The sequence below is a fragment of the Trematomus bernacchii genome, unplaced genomic scaffold (genome assembly GCF_902827165.1).
Source record: "Trematomus bernacchii unplaced genomic scaffold, fTreBer1.1, whole genome shotgun sequence".
NCBI lineage: Eukaryota > Metazoa > Chordata > Actinopteri > Perciformes > Nototheniidae > Trematomus > Trematomus bernacchii.
The window spans coordinates 93638-114847 of record NW_022987615.1 but is presented as its reverse complement, the minus strand read 5'-3'; the positions used below and the strand labels follow the sequence as shown (position 1 = coordinate 114847).

At 41.6% G+C, this 21210-nt stretch overlaps 2 long non-coding RNA genes across 3 annotated transcripts; one reads left to right on the top strand and one right to left on the bottom strand.

Moving 5' to 3' along the window:
• Positions 1-1033, bottom strand: LOC117483848. Of its 2 annotated transcripts, none has more exons than XR_004556048.1 (3): positions 859-1033; positions 120-198; positions 1-39 (listed from the first exon to the last, which is right to left on the bottom strand). It is a non-coding gene; the product is annotated as an uncharacterized LOC117483848 (long non-coding RNA). The 2 variants fall into 2 exon arrangements; XR_004556047.1 differs by having other exon boundaries at positions 912-1033.
• Positions 1034-13938: 12905 nt separating this feature from the next.
• Positions 13939-15762, top strand: LOC117483845. Its single transcript, XR_004556044.1, has 3 exons — positions 13939-14037; positions 15082-15144; positions 15657-15762. It is a non-coding gene; the product is annotated as an uncharacterized LOC117483845 (long non-coding RNA).
• The last annotated feature ends 5448 nt before the right edge of the window (positions 15763-21210 follow it).

Sequence of the window (21210 nt, the reverse complement as noted above, 5' to 3'; positions counted from 1 at the left end):
TCTCCACTGTTTCCATTAGATCTCTACTGTCCAATAAAACTGAAATTCCCCAAAAAATCATATTAAAAAAGTTTAAAACAATAACTTGCTTTTGGCATTGAAATGGATTAGAATCTCACCATTTTCCTGGATGTCAGGAAGGCCAGGAAGTCATTCCCTTCAAGACCGCAACCAGTCACAGGAGTTCAAATGCAAAGCCTGAACGATGACAAGAGCGGGAGACTTACATTTTACAATTATATTTTTAATTAATACCAGAGCAGTGTGTACATAGGCCCTGTACGACATGCAGAGAACAGATCAAATCCCCTGACAGAATCACACACTTTGGTGATATCCTCTTCTGATAATGTTTCATTTTTTAAAGTAACAACAAAGTAACATTACTCAAAGTATGTCAGACCCAACTCATTTACAGTATGTTTTGCATCTCCTCAACAATGGTCTGTATCATTGAGTAGAAAAAAACTGTCCCTACAATTTCAGGTAGATTAACACACATTTGTAAGACAAGTTTACAATGAAGCACAAAAACCCTCTTTGTATTAAGCGAGCTGCCACACAAAGTACAGCTTAACATGTTAACCTTTGGTAGAGAGCTACAGTTTGCTAACTTCATGTTCAACACAAAACCTCTAATGGCATTACATTGACAATTTTAAACAAAACGTAACTCTCTCAACTTGTAAGATAACGTTAAGTTAACTTACCCTTAAATAACTACATCACCTTTTTCAGGGGAAACACAAACTGCAGAAAACGTTAGCTGCTAACTGTTGATAGCTAAGACAGCTAGCCTCCTAGCAAACGTAATATTAAGTTAACATTAACGTAACGTTGTAAGAAAGCAAAACGAACCTTCGAGAAAGCTTTTACTATCAGACTTGGTGAAATTGTGTAGTGTTGCTTACCTCCAGAAGGACTTTTAGCGCGTTTCCCAGTAGACAGAGCTGTCAGAGCGGTGCCTCTCAGAAGAGCAGCCGCTGGGCGGAGTCACAGAAACGCTCAACTGATCTTCTTCACTCCTTGACCGTTGTGCCGTTAGTGCCTATTAGTGCCAGTCAAAACATACCGCTTTGTTTCAACCACTGCCGTCTCGCCGTCCCCCGCCCTCTCTGTCTGTCTGTGTCTGTTTCAGTTTAGCCAGCAAGACTGCTGGTAGACCAGCATAAATACCAGCTTCACCAGCATCCAGCTTAACTACCAGCTAAAACCAGCATAGACCAGCATGACATCCATGCTGGTCTATGCTGGTAAACCAACTAAACCAGCCTAACACCAGCTAAAACCAGCAAAAACCAGCTAAAAACAGCTAAAACCAGCTAAAACCAGCAACCATCTTAAGCTGGTCTATAGCTGTTTTTTTCAGCAGGGTGGAGGACCAGGGGACACTAAAGAGTGACGCACACAGCTGGGAGACCAGGGGACACTAAAAGGTGACAACTGTCTCTGTTGTTGGAAACTTACCTAAAGTGTTTTATGGTCTTATTTTAACAATGTGATCACATGACTCCTTCTGTTGTTACTGCAGATCTGCTGTAAGCTCGCTAGCTAACGTAGCTAACCTAGTCATTTCAGATATCCTGACAAACACTAACAGTTATGAGACAGACTCACTCTGAGACAGAGACAGTTGTTCAGCTTTATCATCCTGAATGTCACCAAGCGCTCCGTCCCAGCTGTGTGCGTCACTCTTTAGTGTCCCCTGGTCTCCCAGCTGTGTGCGTCACTCTTTAGTGTCCCCTGGTCTCCCAGCTGTGTGCGTCACTCTTTAGGGTCCCCTGGTCTCCCAGCTGTGTGTGTCACTTTTTACTGTCCCGTGGTCTCCCAGCTGTGTGCGTCACTCTTTAGTGTCCCCTGGTCTCCCAGCTGTGTGCGTCACTTTTTAGTCTCCCCTGGTCTCCCAGCTGTGTGCGTCACTTTTTAGTCTCCCCTGGTCTCCCAGCTGTGTGCGCCACCTTTTAGTGTCCCCTGGTCTCCCAGCTGTGTGCGTCACTCTTTAGGGTCCCCTGGTCTCCCAGCTGTGTGTGTCACTTTTTACTGTCCCGTGGTCTCCCAGCTGTGTGCGTCACTCTTTAGTGTCCCCTGGTCTCCCAGCTGTGTGCGTCACTTTTTAGTCTCCCCTGGTCTCCCAGCTGTGTGCGTCACTTTTTAGTCTCCCCTGGTCTCCCAGCTGTGTGCGCCACCTTTTAGTGTCCCCTGGTCTCCCAGCTGTGTGCGTCACTCTTTAGTGTCCCCTGGTCTCCCAGCTGTGTGCGTCACTTTTTAGTGTCCCCTGGTCTCCCAGCTGTGTGCGTCACTTTTTAGTCTCCCCTGGTCTCCCAGCTGTGTGCGTCACTTTTTAGTCTCCCCTGGTCTCCCAGCTGTGTGCGCCACCTTTTAGTGTCCCCTGGTCTCCCAGCTGTGTGCGTCACTCTTTAGTGTCCCCTGGTCTCCCAGCTGTGTGCGTCACTCTTTAGTGTCCCCTGGTCTCCCAGCTGTGTGTGTCACTTTTTACTGTCCCGTGGTCTCCCAGCTGTGTGCGTCACTCTTTAGTGTCCCCTGGTCTCCCAGCTGTGTGCGTCACTTTTTAGTCTCCCCTGGTCTCCCCAGCTGTGTGCGTCACTCTTTAGTGTCCCCTGGTCTCCCAGCTGTGTGCGTCACTCTTTAGTGTCCCCTGGTCTCCCAGCTGTGTGCGTCACTCTTTAGTGTCCCCTGGTCTCCCAGCTGTGTGCGTCACTCTTTAGTGTCCCCTGGTCTCCCAGCTGTGTGCGTCACTTTTTAGTCTCCCCTGGTCTCCCAGCTGTGTGCGTCACTTTTTAGTCTCCCCTGGTCTCCCAGCTGTGTGCTTGTTTGTTTGTAGCCTTTATTTATCCAGTTTAAAAATCCCATTGAGATCAACGATCTCTTTTACAAGGGAGACCTGCGGTACATTGAGTTACACATATAAAAACAAACAGAAAACAAAAAGGACATCACAACATAATTACAGGGGTATACATTAGCATCTATTTACATTTACAGGTATCCAATAATATTTCATCCAGTCGTGCTTTAAAATGATGCAAGGGAATCAAAATGCTGAGTTTCAATATTTTTTGCATAGTGTTCCAAGCTAGAGGAGCAGCGCACATAAAAGCTTTAGCACCTAAAACAGTCCTAGCACTTTGCACATGTAATAAAAACACATCCTGTGATCTCAGGCAATAGCTACTTGCCACTCTCCGTGAGATCAAGGAGCAGATATAAGAAGGTAGTTTACCCAGCATGGCTTTGTAGATGAACATGTACCAATGACTGAGCCTCCGAACAGTAAGTGAAGGCAGACCTGCCTTGGCATACAGGGTACAGTGATGAGTAAGTGCTTTACAGTTAGTAACAAATCTCAGAGCACTGTGATAGGCGGCATCTAACCTTTCCAGGCAATGGGCAGGTGCATTCATGTAGATCAAATCACCATAGTCTAGCACAGGTAAAAATGTCACTTTTTAGTCTCCCCTGGTCTCCCAGCTGTGTGCGCCACCTTTTAGTGTCCCCTGGTCTCCCAGCTGTGTGCGTCACTCTTTAGTGTCCCCTGGTCTCCCAGCTGTGTGCGTCACTTTTTAGTGTCCCCTGGTCTCCCAGCTGTGTGCGTCACCTTTTAGTGTCCCCTGGTCTCCCAGCTGTGTGCGTCACCTTTTAGTGTCCCCTGGTCTCCCAGCTGTGTGCGTCACTTTTTAGTGTCCCCTGTGTTTTGGAACATTTGTGTTTTTATATTTGCAGCGTTTGCAAGCTGCAGCGGGTTTCTCCTAATAGAAATGTTTCTGGGCGGTTGTAGCACGTTTGCAACTATCAAACACCGTATTAATTGGCCTAAAATGAATTTAAAACTGTCTCATGTTGCCTATAAGCGTTAACAACCATTTATATACTTTGAAAGCCTAAAATCAGTCAAATGACTGAATCACACATTGTAAGGACCTGTTCAGCCAATGAGAGGTGATGTTCTCTAATATGTTTAATCTGAATGAGTGTTTGCATGCGCAGTGTGAAATTATTTTGGTGTTTTTTTCTGTATCTTTGCCAATTCTTCACAAATTCTTTGCACTTTAGTGAAAGCAGGGAAAGCAACAAAGGGAAATGAATGGTTTGAATACAGGTTTCATTTATGTGTGGGAGGATTTGATTTCTGCATTTTCATGTAGCAGTAATGGTGACAAATGCAATCATCAACTTAACTATCATTAAGATTAATGTAATTTAAAATAATAATATCATTCAGTGAACTATAAGGTGCATTTTATGGTCTACATCATATTTTCCTTTTGAATCATTTTAAACAAGTTTCTCTATATTACAGTGGACATACAGTCAAATACAAAATAATTGATATTGAAAAGGTTACGCTTTAAAGGTCCCCTATTATGCTCTTTTCAACAATATATCACAGGTCTCAGATATATACAGAACCTGTCTCTGATTGGCTGAAACACCAAACAGATCATTGCAGCATCCCATAATCCCCTCTGTTTCAGCCCTGTTTCCAAAGTGCTGATTCTCTGTCTGTTACTTTAGATGAAAATAAGGAGCCCCTCCCCACGCCCCTCTGAGAGAGATTTGGTTAAAAAGAACACATTAGCCGCGTTCACACCGGAGTACTTTCACCGTACTTTTCGCGTTTTAGTTCCGTGAGTACCCCTTATGTCGCGTTCACACCAAAAATCGTACTTAATCTCGGGTACTTTTACCCCCATTTTTAGAGCCAGCTCAGAGAGCGTACTTTTCTGTGGGTGAAAAGTGCTCCAAAAGTGCCCCAGTGCTGATTGGCTGGGCGAATTGCAAACCACGCCCGTACAACTCTGAAAATGTTGTGTGGAGACGCCATTGTTTTTCCTCGCTACAAAAACACAACGCTCCGTGCGTTGTGTTTGTTTTTGAAAGCAGTTATGGCAAGCATCAAGAAATGATGAGGAGGTGTCGGCGCTTCTGGAGATCTACGCAGAGGACGCGACCCAGGGAATGCACTGAAGCCAGTTCAGTAGCTTTCACTCGACCTGGGAATGTGCACAGCCCCACGGCACACCGGCTAAAAATAAAGAAACTCGGGCAGGACTACAAACGGCGGATTCAGTGGCCAACGATGACGACCACGACGAAGGTAAAATCAACTACATGCACTGGGGTTTTAATCTGCACAATAATGGTCTCAGATGTACTTTTATTTGCTCAGTAGATCAAGCTAGCCATGCTAGCCATAATAGGCTAACACCGGCCCCGAGCACACAGTACACACACACTGTAACTTTGTCTTGAAAGAACGTTACGCATCGAACTGATGTTCACAATCATGTTTATTTCATAATATTCATCATATTTTATGTTTAACTTGCCTCAACAACATTAACAAAGTTCAAGCATACATGAAGCACTCTTCAAAAAGGAACAATCCTCCGTGTTTGAACCTCTTAAATCGCTGCATAGCCGATTTATTTGGACTGGATTATCCCAGAGAGGCCAAACATTCTTTATAACACAGTTTCAGATTTGTGAAACCTTAATTCTATTTGTGAAAATAAAAAAAAAGGGAGATTTCAGTGCTTTTTTTACATGTAGACCACATTAGACCAGGTCCTGATCTAAAACCACTATACCTAGACTCATCAAATCTGGACTGGATTATCCCAGAGAGTCAAAAGATTCTTTATAACACAGTTTCAGATTTGTGAAACCTTAATTCTATTTGTGAAAATACAAAAAACACATTCCTAGTATGTTGTAAAACTACATGGCGACTAAACTTGTATATTGTATATTGCTTATTTTCCCCTCTTAGGAAAGCGGACACGGGATGCGAATTTTTTTGACACCGCCCAGGCGTTGGAGGACCGGCGTGCCGTGGTGAATGAGTCGCTGCGTGGAGATCAGATGGTGCTGTTCACCAAGGCCCAGGAAACGGAGGACAAGATGCTCACCTCGATGGAGCGCAGGCAGAAGTGTTCAAGCAGCAGATGGAGCGCCAGCAGCACCAGGATGAAGTGTGGGCGCTGCGCCATGAGGAAGCGTCGGCGCAGCGGCAGGATGAGCGACAAACTGCATTTAATAACAGTTTATTTGGTATAGTTTTTGTAAATACTGACACACGACACACAACGTTGCACTAAGGTGTGCATGCTGCTGAGACTATCCCTACACCTGGGACAGTTTATTTTATATTGTTATTACTGTTATGACTTTATTTTATATATAATGTTTACTGACATGTACAACTGACACTTTATTTACATTTCAAATTGTTCTATTTAATGTTATGTCTTGAGAGTGCAATAAAGAAAACCGACATGGCGATTAAGCTTATTTCTCCTGACACTTTATCTTTTGTGACCTGTGTAGCATCCTATACATCACATGTAAGTGATTATTCTGATACCATCATGTTTCATCGGTTATAAACTGGCAAAGCTTTATTTGTCATTTATTTATCATCAATGTTGCAACCTTGTGGGGGAATGGCAGGGGCACATACACAAATATGACAATTTATATAATTTTAAATATTATTTGACCTAAACTTTTAATTCCCCCCCATTTCACACAACACAACATGGAGTCCACTATGGGCCAAAACTAACATGTATGTTTGCATAGTGTTTATGGCAGACGGATGCAGTGGGTCTCAGGAAGATATATAATAAAGGTGGGTTTGCTGCTGAGACTCCCTACAGCTGGGAGTTTATTTATATTGTTATTACTGTTATTATATAGTACAACTGACACTTTATTTTATATTGACAATGTTTACTGACATGTACAACTGACACTTTAGTTACATTTAAAATATTTCTATTTAATGTTATGTCTTGAGAGTGCAATAAAGAAAACCGACATGGCGATTAAACAGATCCTGTATCAGTTTTTCTTCTTCTTCTCTTGTTTTGTAGCGGGTTGCAAACAACTTTAAGGTGCTTACCGCCACCTACTGTACTTGTAATCTTCCCTCAGGGAAAAGTACTCCGGTGTGAACGCGATCTGTACTAAGTACCCTGGGGTTAAAAGCGCCAGGGCTCTTAGTGCCGGAACTAAGTACAGGAAAGTACTTGGTGTGAACGCGGCTAATGGTGCTCTAGGAGGAGATTCAGGTGATAAGGGGGGGGGGGTTACCTTGGTTGGTGATTGGCTAATGGTTACACAAGACAAAACATCGTTAGAATCTCTTTACACAGAGGGGACACATGGTGATGTAGAAGAGACATGAAGAAGAGGGGACACATGGTGATGTAGAAGAGACATGAAGAAGAGGGGACACATGTTGATGTAGAAGAGACATGAAGAAGAGGGGACACATGTTGATGTAGAAGAGACATGAAGAAGAGGGGACACATGTTGATGTTGAAGAGACATGGAGAAGAGGGGACACATGTTGATGTAGAAGAGACATGAAGAAGAGGGGACACATGTTGATGTAGAAGAGACATGAAGAAGAGGGGACACATGTTGATGTAGAAGAGACATGAAGAAGAGGGGACACATGTTGATGTAGAAGAGACATGAAGAAGAGGGGACACATGTTGATGTAGAAGAGACATGAAGAAGAAGGGACACATGTTGATGTAGAAGAGACATGAAGAAGTGGATTTTGCATAATAGGGGACCTTTTAAAATGTGTGTTTCTGTTTTGTCCAATAAGAAAGAACAACATGTTATATTGTAAGCTAAGAGAAAATAAGTTATAATAATAAGATATCTGTTAGCAGTCATTTCATTCTGCAAAGCACATTTAAAGTACAGACTGAAGGGAAAACAGAAGTTTGATGGTTTTGTTTTGTAATTATCTGTCAGGTGAATTAAATAAACCCTGTTTTTATTAATCATTTCTTATTGTTGTGTATTTATTTATTTGTAATCTTTACGTTGGATTACATCAAGATGCACCTTCATTAGATCCACGAGGAGGAAATCCAGTTATTGCAACTGGACGGAGAAAAACGCAGGTGAAGTAAAATAAAATAAGATAAATATAGAATAAAAATCCAAATTATGGAAGAGTATTTAGAGGTAAAACAAGTTTACGTAAATATAGTAAATTATAATATATTGTGGGGTATAAGACATAGTTGAGGCTTGGTTGTGTTATAATATAGTAGTATATATATATCAATATATATTATAGCAGAGGTGGGAAGTAAAGTACATTTACTCAAGTACTGTGCCATCGTTAGCATTACAGATCGCCTACGAGCAGGGTAAGGCTACATAAAGGGTTACAGTAGCAATGCTAATTAATGCTAACTGCTAGCTAGCAGGTGAATCTGATAACATTTCAATATTGTCCTCTTGCTGGAGCTTGACTCACTTTTTATTTGGATCATTCCAGAATTGGAGGACATTTAGACATCCAAACATTTGATTAAATTAAGCCTTTTTTTGTTTTCTGTGTATTCAGTATATTTGAGAAATATTAAGCCTTCAAAAAATGGATCAGTCCAGCTCAGACATCAATGGTTCTCTTTGTATCTGATGTTTCATTTGTTGCTTTTAACAGTGCTCAATGGTGGGTTGAAATCATTAGAAATCAATTAAAAAAAGGTCTATTACCCTCTTGATCTAACTGTGGGGGAAACGTCTGTAGCAATGGAGGAGTCAGGACTCAAAGGAGACACGAGGAGAGCTGGAGCTTTGATGGCAAACACTGACGGTCTATTTGGAGTTTCGGCAGGAGAATTCACAAGACATGTCACGGGCCACGGTTTGACCACACGGTTGAGACGCCACAATCAATTCTGAAGAACTCTACCCCAGACCCGTGTATTTAGCTAGTTCAGAGAGAATAATCAACATTGTGGATAACAAGATAGAATCATAACACCTCTATCAGCTGACGCCAACAGGCAGGAACAGGGAGGCAAAACACTGAGAGCACAGCAGCCAGGGTTACAGGTGCCTGCGCTCAGTCAGGACAGTATGAACTACACTAACTATAATTTTAACTCAGTTGTGTTTGTCTTAAGTTAATTGTGAAGACTAAATGTTAATGTGGTTGTAACCTCAACATGCAGAGGCACACATTCTGTATTCTGGGAAAATACAGTAATATATGCAATCAATGCAGCAGGGTTATTAATCCAGAAACAAATATATATATATATATATATATATAATAGGGAACAATCTTATGCAGGAGGACAACAGGGTGAGTGTTAACACCAGGCTCTGCTTTCTAACACATGATTTACTCTGTTTTACTGGATGTCAGAACATCAGCGTCCTAGAGTCCAATGAGACTTCTACAAGTACTTTAAACTTTTTTTATTTCCTGTGTTATGATTCATCAAAGCAACATAACATGTGACTCTCTGCAGTCTTCCAGGGCCGAAGCAACAAACTTTGGGTTCAATAACCCACTTTTCAATAAGGCAGACAGGCGAGCTCTTCTTTGGGAGGCCGTTGCATTTATTAAGGTCTTTGTTACAGATCTAACTGTGAAGACACTCGACAGACCTTTGCTGCTGCTTCGTTCACTTCAAAAACACATACCACCCCTCGCTCACTCTCGCTCGCTCTCCCATGCACACACACATGCACGCGCCAACCCCCCCCCCCTCTCTCTCTCTTAAAGGGACAGCTGCCTGACTCTGCATGACCCTAATATCAGAACACAAGTTTATTATTATGATGGTTATGATTGAAACAAGTGTGTTATTATAATGTGAGTGTGTGTGTGTGTGTGTGTGTGTGTGTGTGTGTGTGTGTGTGTGTGTGTGTGTGTGTGTGTGTGTGTGTGTGTGTGTGTGTGTGTGTGTGTGTGTGTGTGTTTGTGTGTTTGTGTGTGCACTACTAGAGAACAAGGAAGTGTGAAGAAACTTGAAATGAATTGACAGAAAGTGTAAGATAACTTCACGTTTTATTTGTTATGTGACAGAGTTACTTCCTTCCTCTTCACCAATAAACTGATAATGAGCATTTATATGTAGTGTATGACATACAATGAGACACCTGTGTGTGTTTGCAGGCAGCATAGAGATAGATATACAAGATAAAAGCAGAAAAGTGTTTTACAATGTTGTACTTAAGTATTTCCATTTTATGCTGCTTTGTACTTACCCCACTACAATTCAGAGGTAAATGGTGTACTTCTACTCCACTACATGTATTTAATACCTTTAGTTACTTTACAGATCTGGATGAATGATGTGAAATATAATCAAGTGTTAAATCAGACTTTAGTTCCACCTGGAGTAAATTCACAAGCTACCCTGCAGTATACAAAGTCATTCAAACTAGCTGCACCTTTACCAGCTTTGAGAACACTTTAATGATCAATCATTATAAAACATATCATATATATTATTCTGAAATGGACCAATCTGCACAATGAATACTTTTACTGTCGCTACTTTCACTATATTTTGATGCTAATACTTTTCTACTTTTACTTGAGGAACATTTTGAATGCAGGACTTTTACTGTAACAGAGTATTCCTACACTCTGGTACTTCTACTTTTACTCAAGTACAAGATCTGAGTACTTCTACTTTTACTCAATCTGTACTTCTCGCTCCTGTGTATTCCTCTTCAAGACAGAAAAGGCACATATGGATGTTTGTGATTAAATGCAGAAACTGATGTAACACCGACCTCTAGTGGTCAAGGTGATTACAAGTACATTTACTCAAGTACTGCACATCAAAAACATTTAAAGGTGGGGTAGGTAAGTTTGAGAAACCGGCTCGAGATACACTTTGTGTTATATTCCATGGAATGCTCTTAACATCCCGATAGCAATGAATATCTGAAGTGCTTTGACAAAAAATCCATTAAAAAATGTCATCTGTGGAAGCCGTAGTACTGTAAAAAGCACGACCAATCATTTTAGCCGGCCCTGCTAAAATAACTGGATGGCCTACCTGCCTGTCAGCCTTCCATCTGTGCACAAACTTATCTCGTGCCCTCATTGGTCATGTGCGCGTTCGTGTGTGTTGGAGGAGGGGCTCTGTAAGGAAGTGGGAGATTTTCTCCGGTTGAGTATTTTCAAATTCTAGCGATCTCGAGCCGGTTTCTCAAACTTACCTACCCTACCTTTAAACATAATATACTTTTTATCAATACGTTAATCTGTCTAGATCGGACAAGGTTTCTATACTGACTGCAAACAGTCTGAATTTGAACATGCAAAAGCTCTTGGGAAATCTGTTGAGCGAGCTAAAAAACAGTACGACAAAAACATTTGTCAAACCCAACACAAAGTGAGAGATGCAGTCTGGCACCTGATTAAAGGCACCACAAGGGTTAAAAACAAGGTATGAAGGTTGCTGCCATCCTACGAGGGTCCTTACTTCATTGTAGGCATGTTGGATGACCTGATCTATAGACTCAAAAAGAGCCTGTTGAGATCTTCATATTAGGTTGAATACTTAAAACGAAAGTTAATTATAATCAAGTATAATCAATTATATTCTTGTATAACCCACAATGAAAATGCATCATATGTTATGATTTTCTATATTTACAGTATAAACAAAGTGGTTTGTTAAGTTGAGTGTGAGGCCTATGATGGTTCATGGGTGTCACTGATAAGAGAAGAGGCAGTTTCTTCCCTCTTCCTACAGCGGTGCACAAGGAGGGGGGCTCCTGACTTAGTGATAAAGAACTAAGAGGCCCCAAAAAGGTGTTTTTGCCATAGCCGAGAATAATGTTTTAGTTCTGTTAGAGGTCATGAACTTTTGTTACATAAGCCTGAGAGGGTGTGTCTTGGGTTTTCTGCCCTGTTTTGAGCTTTAAAACACTGGGCGAGAGAGGAACAGCTTGAGAGCTGGGTTTTTGCTCTCGGTAAGGTACTCTCAAACTTGGTAAATATCTCTCGAATTTATTTGTTGAATGCTGAGTGAATTTCTTTGTGAAATGAGTGGAATGAATTGATGTTTGTTGAAAGTTAGTACCCTGCCACCTATGAGGAAGGTCCTCTGAATTCAAGCGGGACTAGTTGAAGTATGCGAATGTGGAAATGAGAAAATGAACTGATTTGTTGAATGAAAGTTTGAATGTGCTTTTTATTATCACCGGTCTTTTATGAGGAAATGCCTCTAAATTCTATCGGGAGGTTTTAAATGTCACAACTGAATTGGGCAGTTGAAGTTACAAATTATGGTAATAAATGTAAAACTGTGAATTAAAGTTTCATATTAGAACATGATCACAGCATGATAGGTTTAGTATGATTATAATGTTGTAACAAGAGAAGGTAAAAACCCTGTATAAGTTTGGACCTATTTTTCTTCAAATAAACTGATCCCACCTTTTGGATTGGGACAACTTAAAATACATCTGCGCTCTCCTCTCCTGCTTCAAAGGTTGCACACTGCCACACTCACACTTAGGTAGGGCCACACCTCATTTACTGATATCAAAATCCTTCGGGATCGCTGAAACAGATTTAGGGGGTCGTCTGAATTGAAACAGCAGTTCATTTAACCTGGTTCTTCAGGGAGTTAATAGAGGTGAGATCTTGCTGACGTTGGTGGATCTGAGCCAAGCAGCAAACTTACATAGACTCAATAACTTCGGTTAGGTCAATTAGGAGGTCTGAGTAATTTGCCGGAATAAATTATCAGTCCTCCCGACTCTTACAAGCCCCAGAGCCAAATAGTTGTCCACCATGACAAGCTCAAGTCTTACTATTCCAGGACCCCATTAGACAACAGCTGGGTGTTCAAAGACACAGACGCCTGGGCACCTGTCGAGGTGCCGCCCCCTCAGCCAGACCTCAACTCATCTGACGCAGTCATCGGGCCTCTCCACCTGTGGGACCCCCCATCAGACGCAGAGGATCCAGCTGTGGAGGCCCTCGAGGACCCAGGTTCTTCACCGCCAGTTATGCTTGTTGTTGTTTGATAATTGTAATGCCTAAGAGCCACATCATATAGAATGAAGTCACACAGTGTTTAATTTAACTGGGTTGATTAACTACATCACAGTATGTTATGTACATGTCAGTATGTGTGTTTATACACCTTTGAAATGTTTAAATAAAAAAAAAAAGGATCTATGCAGTATGCTTCGTGGACATTTTTATGGACATTGCCTCATGATTCAAGCTGTTTCCACAGCAAGGAAGACGCCTTCAAGGACTGTGGGAAATGGGGTTTATTGTGGGGAATGTGTTGCCATTAATGTTTCATGCTTTCCTTTTATAACAGAGTATTCCTACACTCTGATACTTCTACTTTTACTCAAGTACAAGATCTGAGTTCTTCTACGTTTACTACAATATCTGAGCAGGCCTACTTCTACTTTTACTCAAGTACAAGATCTGAGTATTTCTACTTTTACTCAATCTGTACTTCTCGCTCCTGTGTATTCCTCTTCAAGACAGAAAAGGCACATATGGATGTTTGTGATTAAATGCAGAAACTGATGTAACACCGACCTCTAGTGGTCAAGGTGATTACAAGTACATTTACTCAAGCACTGCAACTGAAAAACATTTAAATATAATGTATCTTTTTATCTGTACGTTAATCTGTCTAGATCGGACAAGGTTTCTATACTGACTGCAAACAGTCTGAATTTGAACATGCAATGGCTCCCTGGTACCAGTAACAAAAAACGCCATTCATATTCTGGGAAAAATACAGTAATATATGCAATGCATGCAGCAGGGTTATTAATCCAGAAACAAATATATATATATATATATATATATATATATATATATATATATATATATATATATATATATAATAGGGAACAATTTAATGTGACGTTAACACTAGAGTACTTAAATACCTACACATTTTAACTTAAGTGAGGTTTTGAAGACAGCATGTTTACTTGTACTGGTTTATTTTCACACTGTGGTTTTAATATATTTATTTCAATAACTTTGTTGAGCTTGTTTTTAGCTTTATTTGTATCTCACTGAACATATGTGAACTTGTTCAGCTGATAAGGCTGGTTATGAAACAGAGAAGGGGGGGGGGGGGCTGCAGACAGGGAGGGAGGGAAGTTGAAAGTGAAAGTATGAAGTCAGACTTGTCAGAGTGCCAAACGCCATTTTACAGCTCGACGGAGCAGGAGGACAACAGGGTGAGTGTTAACACCAGGCTCTGCTTTCTAACACATTATTTACTCTGTTTTACTGGATGTCAGAACATCAGCGTCCTAGAGTCCAATGAGACTTCTACAAGTGTTGTAAACTTGTTTTATTTCCTGTTTTCTGATTCATCAAAGCAACATAACATGTGACAGCCCAGCGCAGTCAAAATGGAGAGCGGCCTGTCTGAAGTCTGACTGATTTGATGTATTTTAACCAAGTTTATTATTATGATGGTTTAGATCAGGGGTGTCAAACTCACAGCTAATTATGAAGTTATTACCCTATCTGATAATAATCTAATGCAGAGGAAATATTGTAAAATAATACATTATTTTATATATATTATATATATTTATCTATGTATATTTATATAGTCTTTAAGTTACCACCCTTTGAGTGCAACCATCATTCTAATGTGGCCCGCGATGAAATTGAGTTTGACACCCCTGGTGTGTGCGTGTGTGTGCGTGTGTGTGTGTGTGTGTGTGTGTGTGTGTGTGTGTATGTGTGTGTGTGTGTGTGTGTGTGTGTGTGTGTGTGTGTGTGTGTGTGTGTGTGTGTGTGTCATAATTACTGACATTATTAATACAAACGCTTTAATCTTAGCGCAGCTTTTTTACTCCTTAATATAAAGTTTGATAGTTTAGTCCAGAGGTTCTCAACCTAAGGGTCGGCCCCCTCCAAAGGTCACCAGGTAAATCTCGGGTGGAAAGAAGCAAACGATTTCTAAAACATAAATCTGTTTTCCCTTTCTAGACATGTCTCCAACATTGTATTTGTAATGAAATAATGATCATTTGTTATTTAGATGAAACCATGTGGGTTCGATAAATGTAGTCAGTAATAAGTGCAATTTTTCCCTCTGAGATGTATTGGATTAAACAAAAACAACGTACAGTACTTGAGGAAATATACTTAGTTACAGTCGGCCACTGGTAATATTAAAGCATTTAATGAAGTGAAGCTTTAGAGAAATGTTCATTAACTGAGAACATATTGTGTGTATTTACCACGTGTTGTTCCTGTGTTTCCAGCAGGGGGAGACACATCCTAATGAACACGTGGTGATCAGAGATCTGACCCTAACACAACAGCAGGTAACAGACCAACATTATATTAAATTACATTACATTAAATATTATGAGGATACACAGCATGTGTGTGTGTTGATCTGTGGCTAACAGGAGTAAACAAGTGTGGTGTTTTTGCAACTTTTTTACACTTGTGATTTTGTGAGAGTGGCTTCAGCTAAAATGTCATTAAAATATTCATATAAAATCAGCACAAAAAAGGCGTGTCCTACTCATGCTTTTTAAATAAAACTGCTGAATTTTCTAAACAATCTTCATTATTTTTTCACTAAAAAGGTTTGTTCTAGTTTTCCAGTGTAATACTATCTGCTCAATTGGCCTCATTAAAATATGTATATAAAATATATGAAGCTCTTAATTTCAGTAATAAAAAGGTGTGTGTGTGTGTGTGTGTGTGTGTGTGTGTGTGTGTGTGTGTGTGTGTGTGTGTGTGTGTGTGTGTGTGTGTGTGTGTGTGTGTGTGTGTGTGTGTGTGTGTGTGTGTGTGTGTGTGTGTGTGTGTGTGTGTGTTCTCTCAGACTGGGGAAGATGAGTGGTTTTAAAGATGAGGAAGAGGACACATCTTCAGTCTCCAGCTGTCTGTCTCTGAAGAGTGACTGGTCTAAAGAGTGGAATCCTCCAGACTTCAGTAATGAACCTGGACCCTCAGACACAAAGTAAGAGTTTCTGCTGTAACCTGACCTGAAGAGGATCCAGTTTTTATGTTATCTGATCATCTAATCTGTTCTTTAATGATCGCAGTAAAGAAACTTAGTAACAGTACAGTAACAACGTTTAAACTCTTGATCCCTGGCGTCATCAGCGATAGTAAATAATCTACATACAGACAGAAGTCAAAATGTGCTCTCTGAATGAACTAATGATGTTTAAAACATGTGTTGTTTCCACAGACAGAGAGCAGAGTCTCCAGTCTCCAGCTGTCTGTCTCTGAAGAGTGACCGGTCTAAAGAGTCTCCTCCAGACTTCAGTAATGAACCTTCACCCTCAGACACAAAGTAAGAGTTTCTGCTGTAACCTGACCTGAAGAGGATCCAGTTTTTATATCATCTAATATATTAAACTGTTCTTTAATAATATCATGTGTGCAGTATAGTACAGAACAAAGGCAGCAGAGTACAGCAAGCTAACATTATTTGAGGATATTTCAATATGCATTTATAGCATCATTGTATCAGTGGCATCAAAAGGTTTTAAATGGCAAAGATATTGATAAATACTCACTAAAAACTAAATATATCGTCCAATACATTATTTACTACTTGGGCATGTTTATGATATGTATTTTAAAGATGTTTATTAATAATAGTGATAACCTGGTGAGCTGGTTGTGTTTAGCATTAGCAGATATAACAGAGCTTTGTGTGATTACATGTAGAGTCAATGCAAAGACCCAGATCCGTGCCTGGAGACACCAAGAAAGTGAAGAGGTGAAATTCATGTCACCTGCGTATTCGTGCAGCGTGACACATTTCATCTTGAGAGTGACGTTTGTGACGCTCTGCCCATTGGTGAGAATCAGCTCCACTAATGTGACGTGCTGTAAAGGATGTGTTCATCTCCACAGAGGGAAGAGGAAGAGTGGTGTTCCTGTGGAGGAGCAGCTGTCCAGCTGTGCTCTGTGTCAGGACGTCCTGAAGGATCCAGTCTCTACCAGCTGTGGACACTGGTTCTGCAGACAGTGCATCACCTCATACTGGGAGCAGAGACCTCCATCAGGAGACCCCTCCTGTCCCCAGTGTGGAGAAAGATCCAGAACCAGAGCTGGACTGCAGACAGCCAGTCAGACCAGCTCTGTACGAGGTAAGTGGCCGAACACATTAGGGCTGTGCATCTTCACTGGTCTCACGATTCGATTCGATTACGATTATCCTGTCAACGATTTGATTCAATTCGATATCCCGATGCATCACGATGCATCACGATTCATACCAATGCGTTGCATCCTCAATTTTCTATATTACTGCACATGGCTTATTTTTCATCAATACATATGAACTCTCTTTTTATTATTTAGAAAGTGCTTCAGAAATCAATAACATAAATGTCTTGACATTAATTTATAAACCAAAATAAATTAATTGTATAGGTCTAGCCTCCCTATATCTGTGTGTGAAGTTGTTCCATCCTCAAAAACAAAAAACTAATGCTTCTGCAGTCTAGCTGCAGCTTCTAGCAACGGTCTTCTGTTAAAGAAAGGACACTGAATGTCCTGAATGTGGCATCACACACAGGACTTGAGTCTGAACACAGCAGACAACAGGAGTATTTACAACAGCATATACAAACACAAATAGTGCATGTGGGTGCACACTTACATTCTCTGTCTTACTGTTACATAAATCCCATGAATGTATGAGATTAAGTTAGCTTCATTATATCTCAATCAGTGATTAAGTGAATAAAGTTTCTATCGGGTCACTATCAGCCTGTCACTCATTATTTTCAGGGAGGGGGCGGGGTTTGGAGGAACAGAGAGGAGACAGTGATCGCGGAAGCTTTTTTCCTCCTGCCTTCACAAACTTTACACACGTATATATCGTCTGAAAATTGCTAGAGGACATTCATACTCTGCAATCCAAGACTTGATTAAATCCACCAAAAACCTGACATGATTGTAACGCGATTCTTTTTGAAAAACATAAATCCTTGTGTCTCTGAGCCGCAGCGACACGGAGTGATTCAGAGCGGGTCCTTCTGCTGTTGGTTCTGGACTGGTGTTCTTGCAACCTGGTCTCACCAGAATGCGTGACTCCACCACGACTCCTTAACACCGCAGTGCGTGGTGGAGTCAAGCACTCTGCTACATTTACGTGTCTGCACCACGCAAACAACCCCAATGTAAAGTGAATGAGGCTCCTTTGTCGTGGTGCACACACGCATTTCTACAACGTCCAGCAGTGAGCTTTTATTCTATAAAACGTTTTTTAAATCTACTTTATAGCTTGTAGTAACTCACAGGAGGCTTCTTTTATTTTATTTGTATTCATAATAATTTGTATTTTTCGTCAGAATGTATTATGGTGCATTATTCACCAATGTTTGTTCTCAAAAAACAGTGCATTGTGTGTAATACAACTGTGATTTTTATTAAATGAGTTAGTTTTTAAGGAAGGCCAGAGCTTCAGCTGTGTCAAAGAGATTGTTCCCTTTAGTTAACGTTATTTAAAAGATAATTATATTCCTATTTGATCAAGTCCTTTATTGTATTATGGACCCAAAGAGCTGAGCGTCCATTCCCATTGGATAACGGAGGATTTTACACCCGGAAGTAAGTTCAAGGTTCAAGGTTCTTTATTGTCAATCTGACATAGCTACAGAGTAATTATGCAGTTGAAAATCTTATGTCACAGGCTTCTCCAACAATGCAACATAATAACATAATAACAATAAGAGCATGAGCAATAGAAAAATAATAATAGTTATAAAAATGAAATAAAGTTATGATGTGGAATAGTGCAGTATGAGTCTATATACAAGTTATTGGAATGATATATATATATTAGGTATTAGATACATACTACTGAGTAGCAGTTGAATGTTTGAAGTTGTTTCAACAGTTCAATTTTTTAACAGTCTCACTGCCCGCGGGAAGAAACTGTCTCCGAATCTTCTTGTCCTTGCCAGGATGCTGCGGTAACGTCTGCCAGACGGCAACAGAAAGAACAGTTTGTGGCTGGGGTGATGGGGGTCTTTGATAATCCGTAGTGATTTCTTCCTGAGCCGCTGGGAGTAAAGGTCCTCCATGGATGGCAGCTCCGTCCTGGTGATGTGCTGTGCAGTTTTCACCACCCTCTGTAAAGCCTTACGATCGAGGTCGGTGCAGCTGCCGTACCAGGCCGTCATGCTGCCAGTGAGGATACTCTCTATCGTGCACCTGTAGAAGTTGCAGAGTATCCTGGAATCCATTTTGAACCTCCTCAACCTGCGGAGGAAGAAGAGCCGCTGTCGAGCTTTCTTGGTGATGGTGGTGGTGTGAAGAGACCATGTCAGGTCCTCAGTGATGTGGACCCCAAGGAACCTGAAGCTTTTGACTCTCTCCACCGTAGTCCCATTGATGGCGATGGGGGCGTGTCCCTCTCCCTGCTGCTTCCTGTAATCCACAATCAGCTCCTTTGTTTTGCTGATGTTGAGATGGAGGTTGTTCTCCTGGCACCAAGATGTCAGGTTTTCGACCTCCTCTCTGTACGCCGTCTCGTCATCGTCTGTGATCTGGCCGATGACGGTCGTGTCATCAGCAAACTTCACGATGGTGTTGGAGCTGTGTGTGGCCACGCAGTCGTGGGTGAACAGGGAGTAGAGGAGAGGGCTGAGCACGCAGCCTTGAGGGGCACGGGTGTTAAGAATCAGGGTGGAGGATGTGATGTTTCCCACCCGCACTGCCTGGGGTCTGCCCGTCAGGAAGTTCAGGATCCAGTCACAGAGGGCGCTGTTGAGCCCGAGGTCTCTGAGCTTGATGGCCAGCTTGGAGGGCACAATGGTGTTGAATGCTGAACTGTAGTCAATGAACAGCATTCTCACATATGTGTTCCTGTTCTTCGGGTCCAGGTGTGAGAGGGCAGTGTGGAGGGTGAGGGCTATGGCGTCGTCTGTGGACCTGTTTGCTCTGTAGGCAAACTGCAGGGGGTCCAGAGATTCAGGGAGGGAGGAGGTGATGAATGATTTGACTAACCGCTCAAAGCACTTCATTATGGTGGAGGTGAGTGCTACTGGGCGGTAGTCGTTGGGGCAGGTGATGATTGTCTTTTTGGGGACAGGAATGATGGTGGAGTGTTTAAGACATGTGGGGACTACAGACTGCAGCAGGGACCTGTTGAAGATGTCTGTGAACACCTCTGCCAGCTGAACTGCACACACCCTGAGAACACGGCCAGGGATGCCATCAGGTCCAGGAGCCTTGTGTGGGTTAACCCTTTTAAAGGATTTACACACATCTGCCCTATTTAAAACAAAAGGGCAGTGTAGCTCCTGGTCCCTCTGTACCTCCACAGCCTGGCTGCTCTCAAAGCGTGCAAAAAAACTGTTTAGCTCATCTGGGAGAGATGCGCACGCAGACACTCCCGCAGCACCCCCCGCTGCTCCTTTGTAGTCAGTCATTGTCCTTAGTCCCGCCCACATATTCCTAGTGTTACAGCCTTTGAAGTCAGATTCCACCTTGTCTTTGTACTGTCTCTTTGCATTTTGAATTGCTCTCCGGAGATCATACCTAGACTTCCTGTACTCCTCCAAATCTCCCGCTGTGTGCGCGAGAGTGCGCGCTTTCAGTTTGCCGCGCACCTCACCGTTTACCCAGGGCTTTTGATTTGGGAATGTCCGTACAGAAACCTTCGGTACCACGTCATCGATGCATTTCCCAATGTAGCAGATGACAGTGTCCGTGTGTGTGTTGATGTTATTGTCCTCAAACACACTCCAATCCGTGGATGCAAAGCAATCCTGCAGTGCTGAATCTGACTCCTCGCTCCATCGTTGTACTGTCCTTGTTATCGGTCTGTCCCTTTTAAGTTTCTGCTTGTACGCAGGCAACAACAGTAGTGAGATATGGTCTGATTTGCCAAGTATTCTCCTTACTGTCGATTGATTTTATTTACAGTGATATCTGCACTACTCATCAACTCAAAAACACCAGATTATCCTTGTTAATTACACAACATTGATTGGTTTAAATTGTGTACAATGCTTTTGTATTTTCCCCTTTCGATTCGGAGAAACAAATATTTTTTCGGAGTGTGTGGATGGCAGAAGACACTACACTACCCAGAATCCTCAGCTATGGGACTACACCATGTGCTTAGAACGCCCCCCCCCCCCTAGGTCACAGGCTCCTCCAACAGTGCAACACAATAAAACAGATAGGCTACACAGAACAAATAGTGCAGTAAATACAAAAAGAAAAATAGTAAAATAGTAAAAAGTGAAATAGTGCAATACGAGTCTATATACAAGTGATTGGAATATGATGTATTAGACAATTAATTTCTAAGTAGCAGCCAGATGAATGTTATGGATGTTGTTTCAACATTCAGGTGTTTAATAGTCTTATGGCTTGTGGGATGAAGCTGTCCCTGAGTCTGG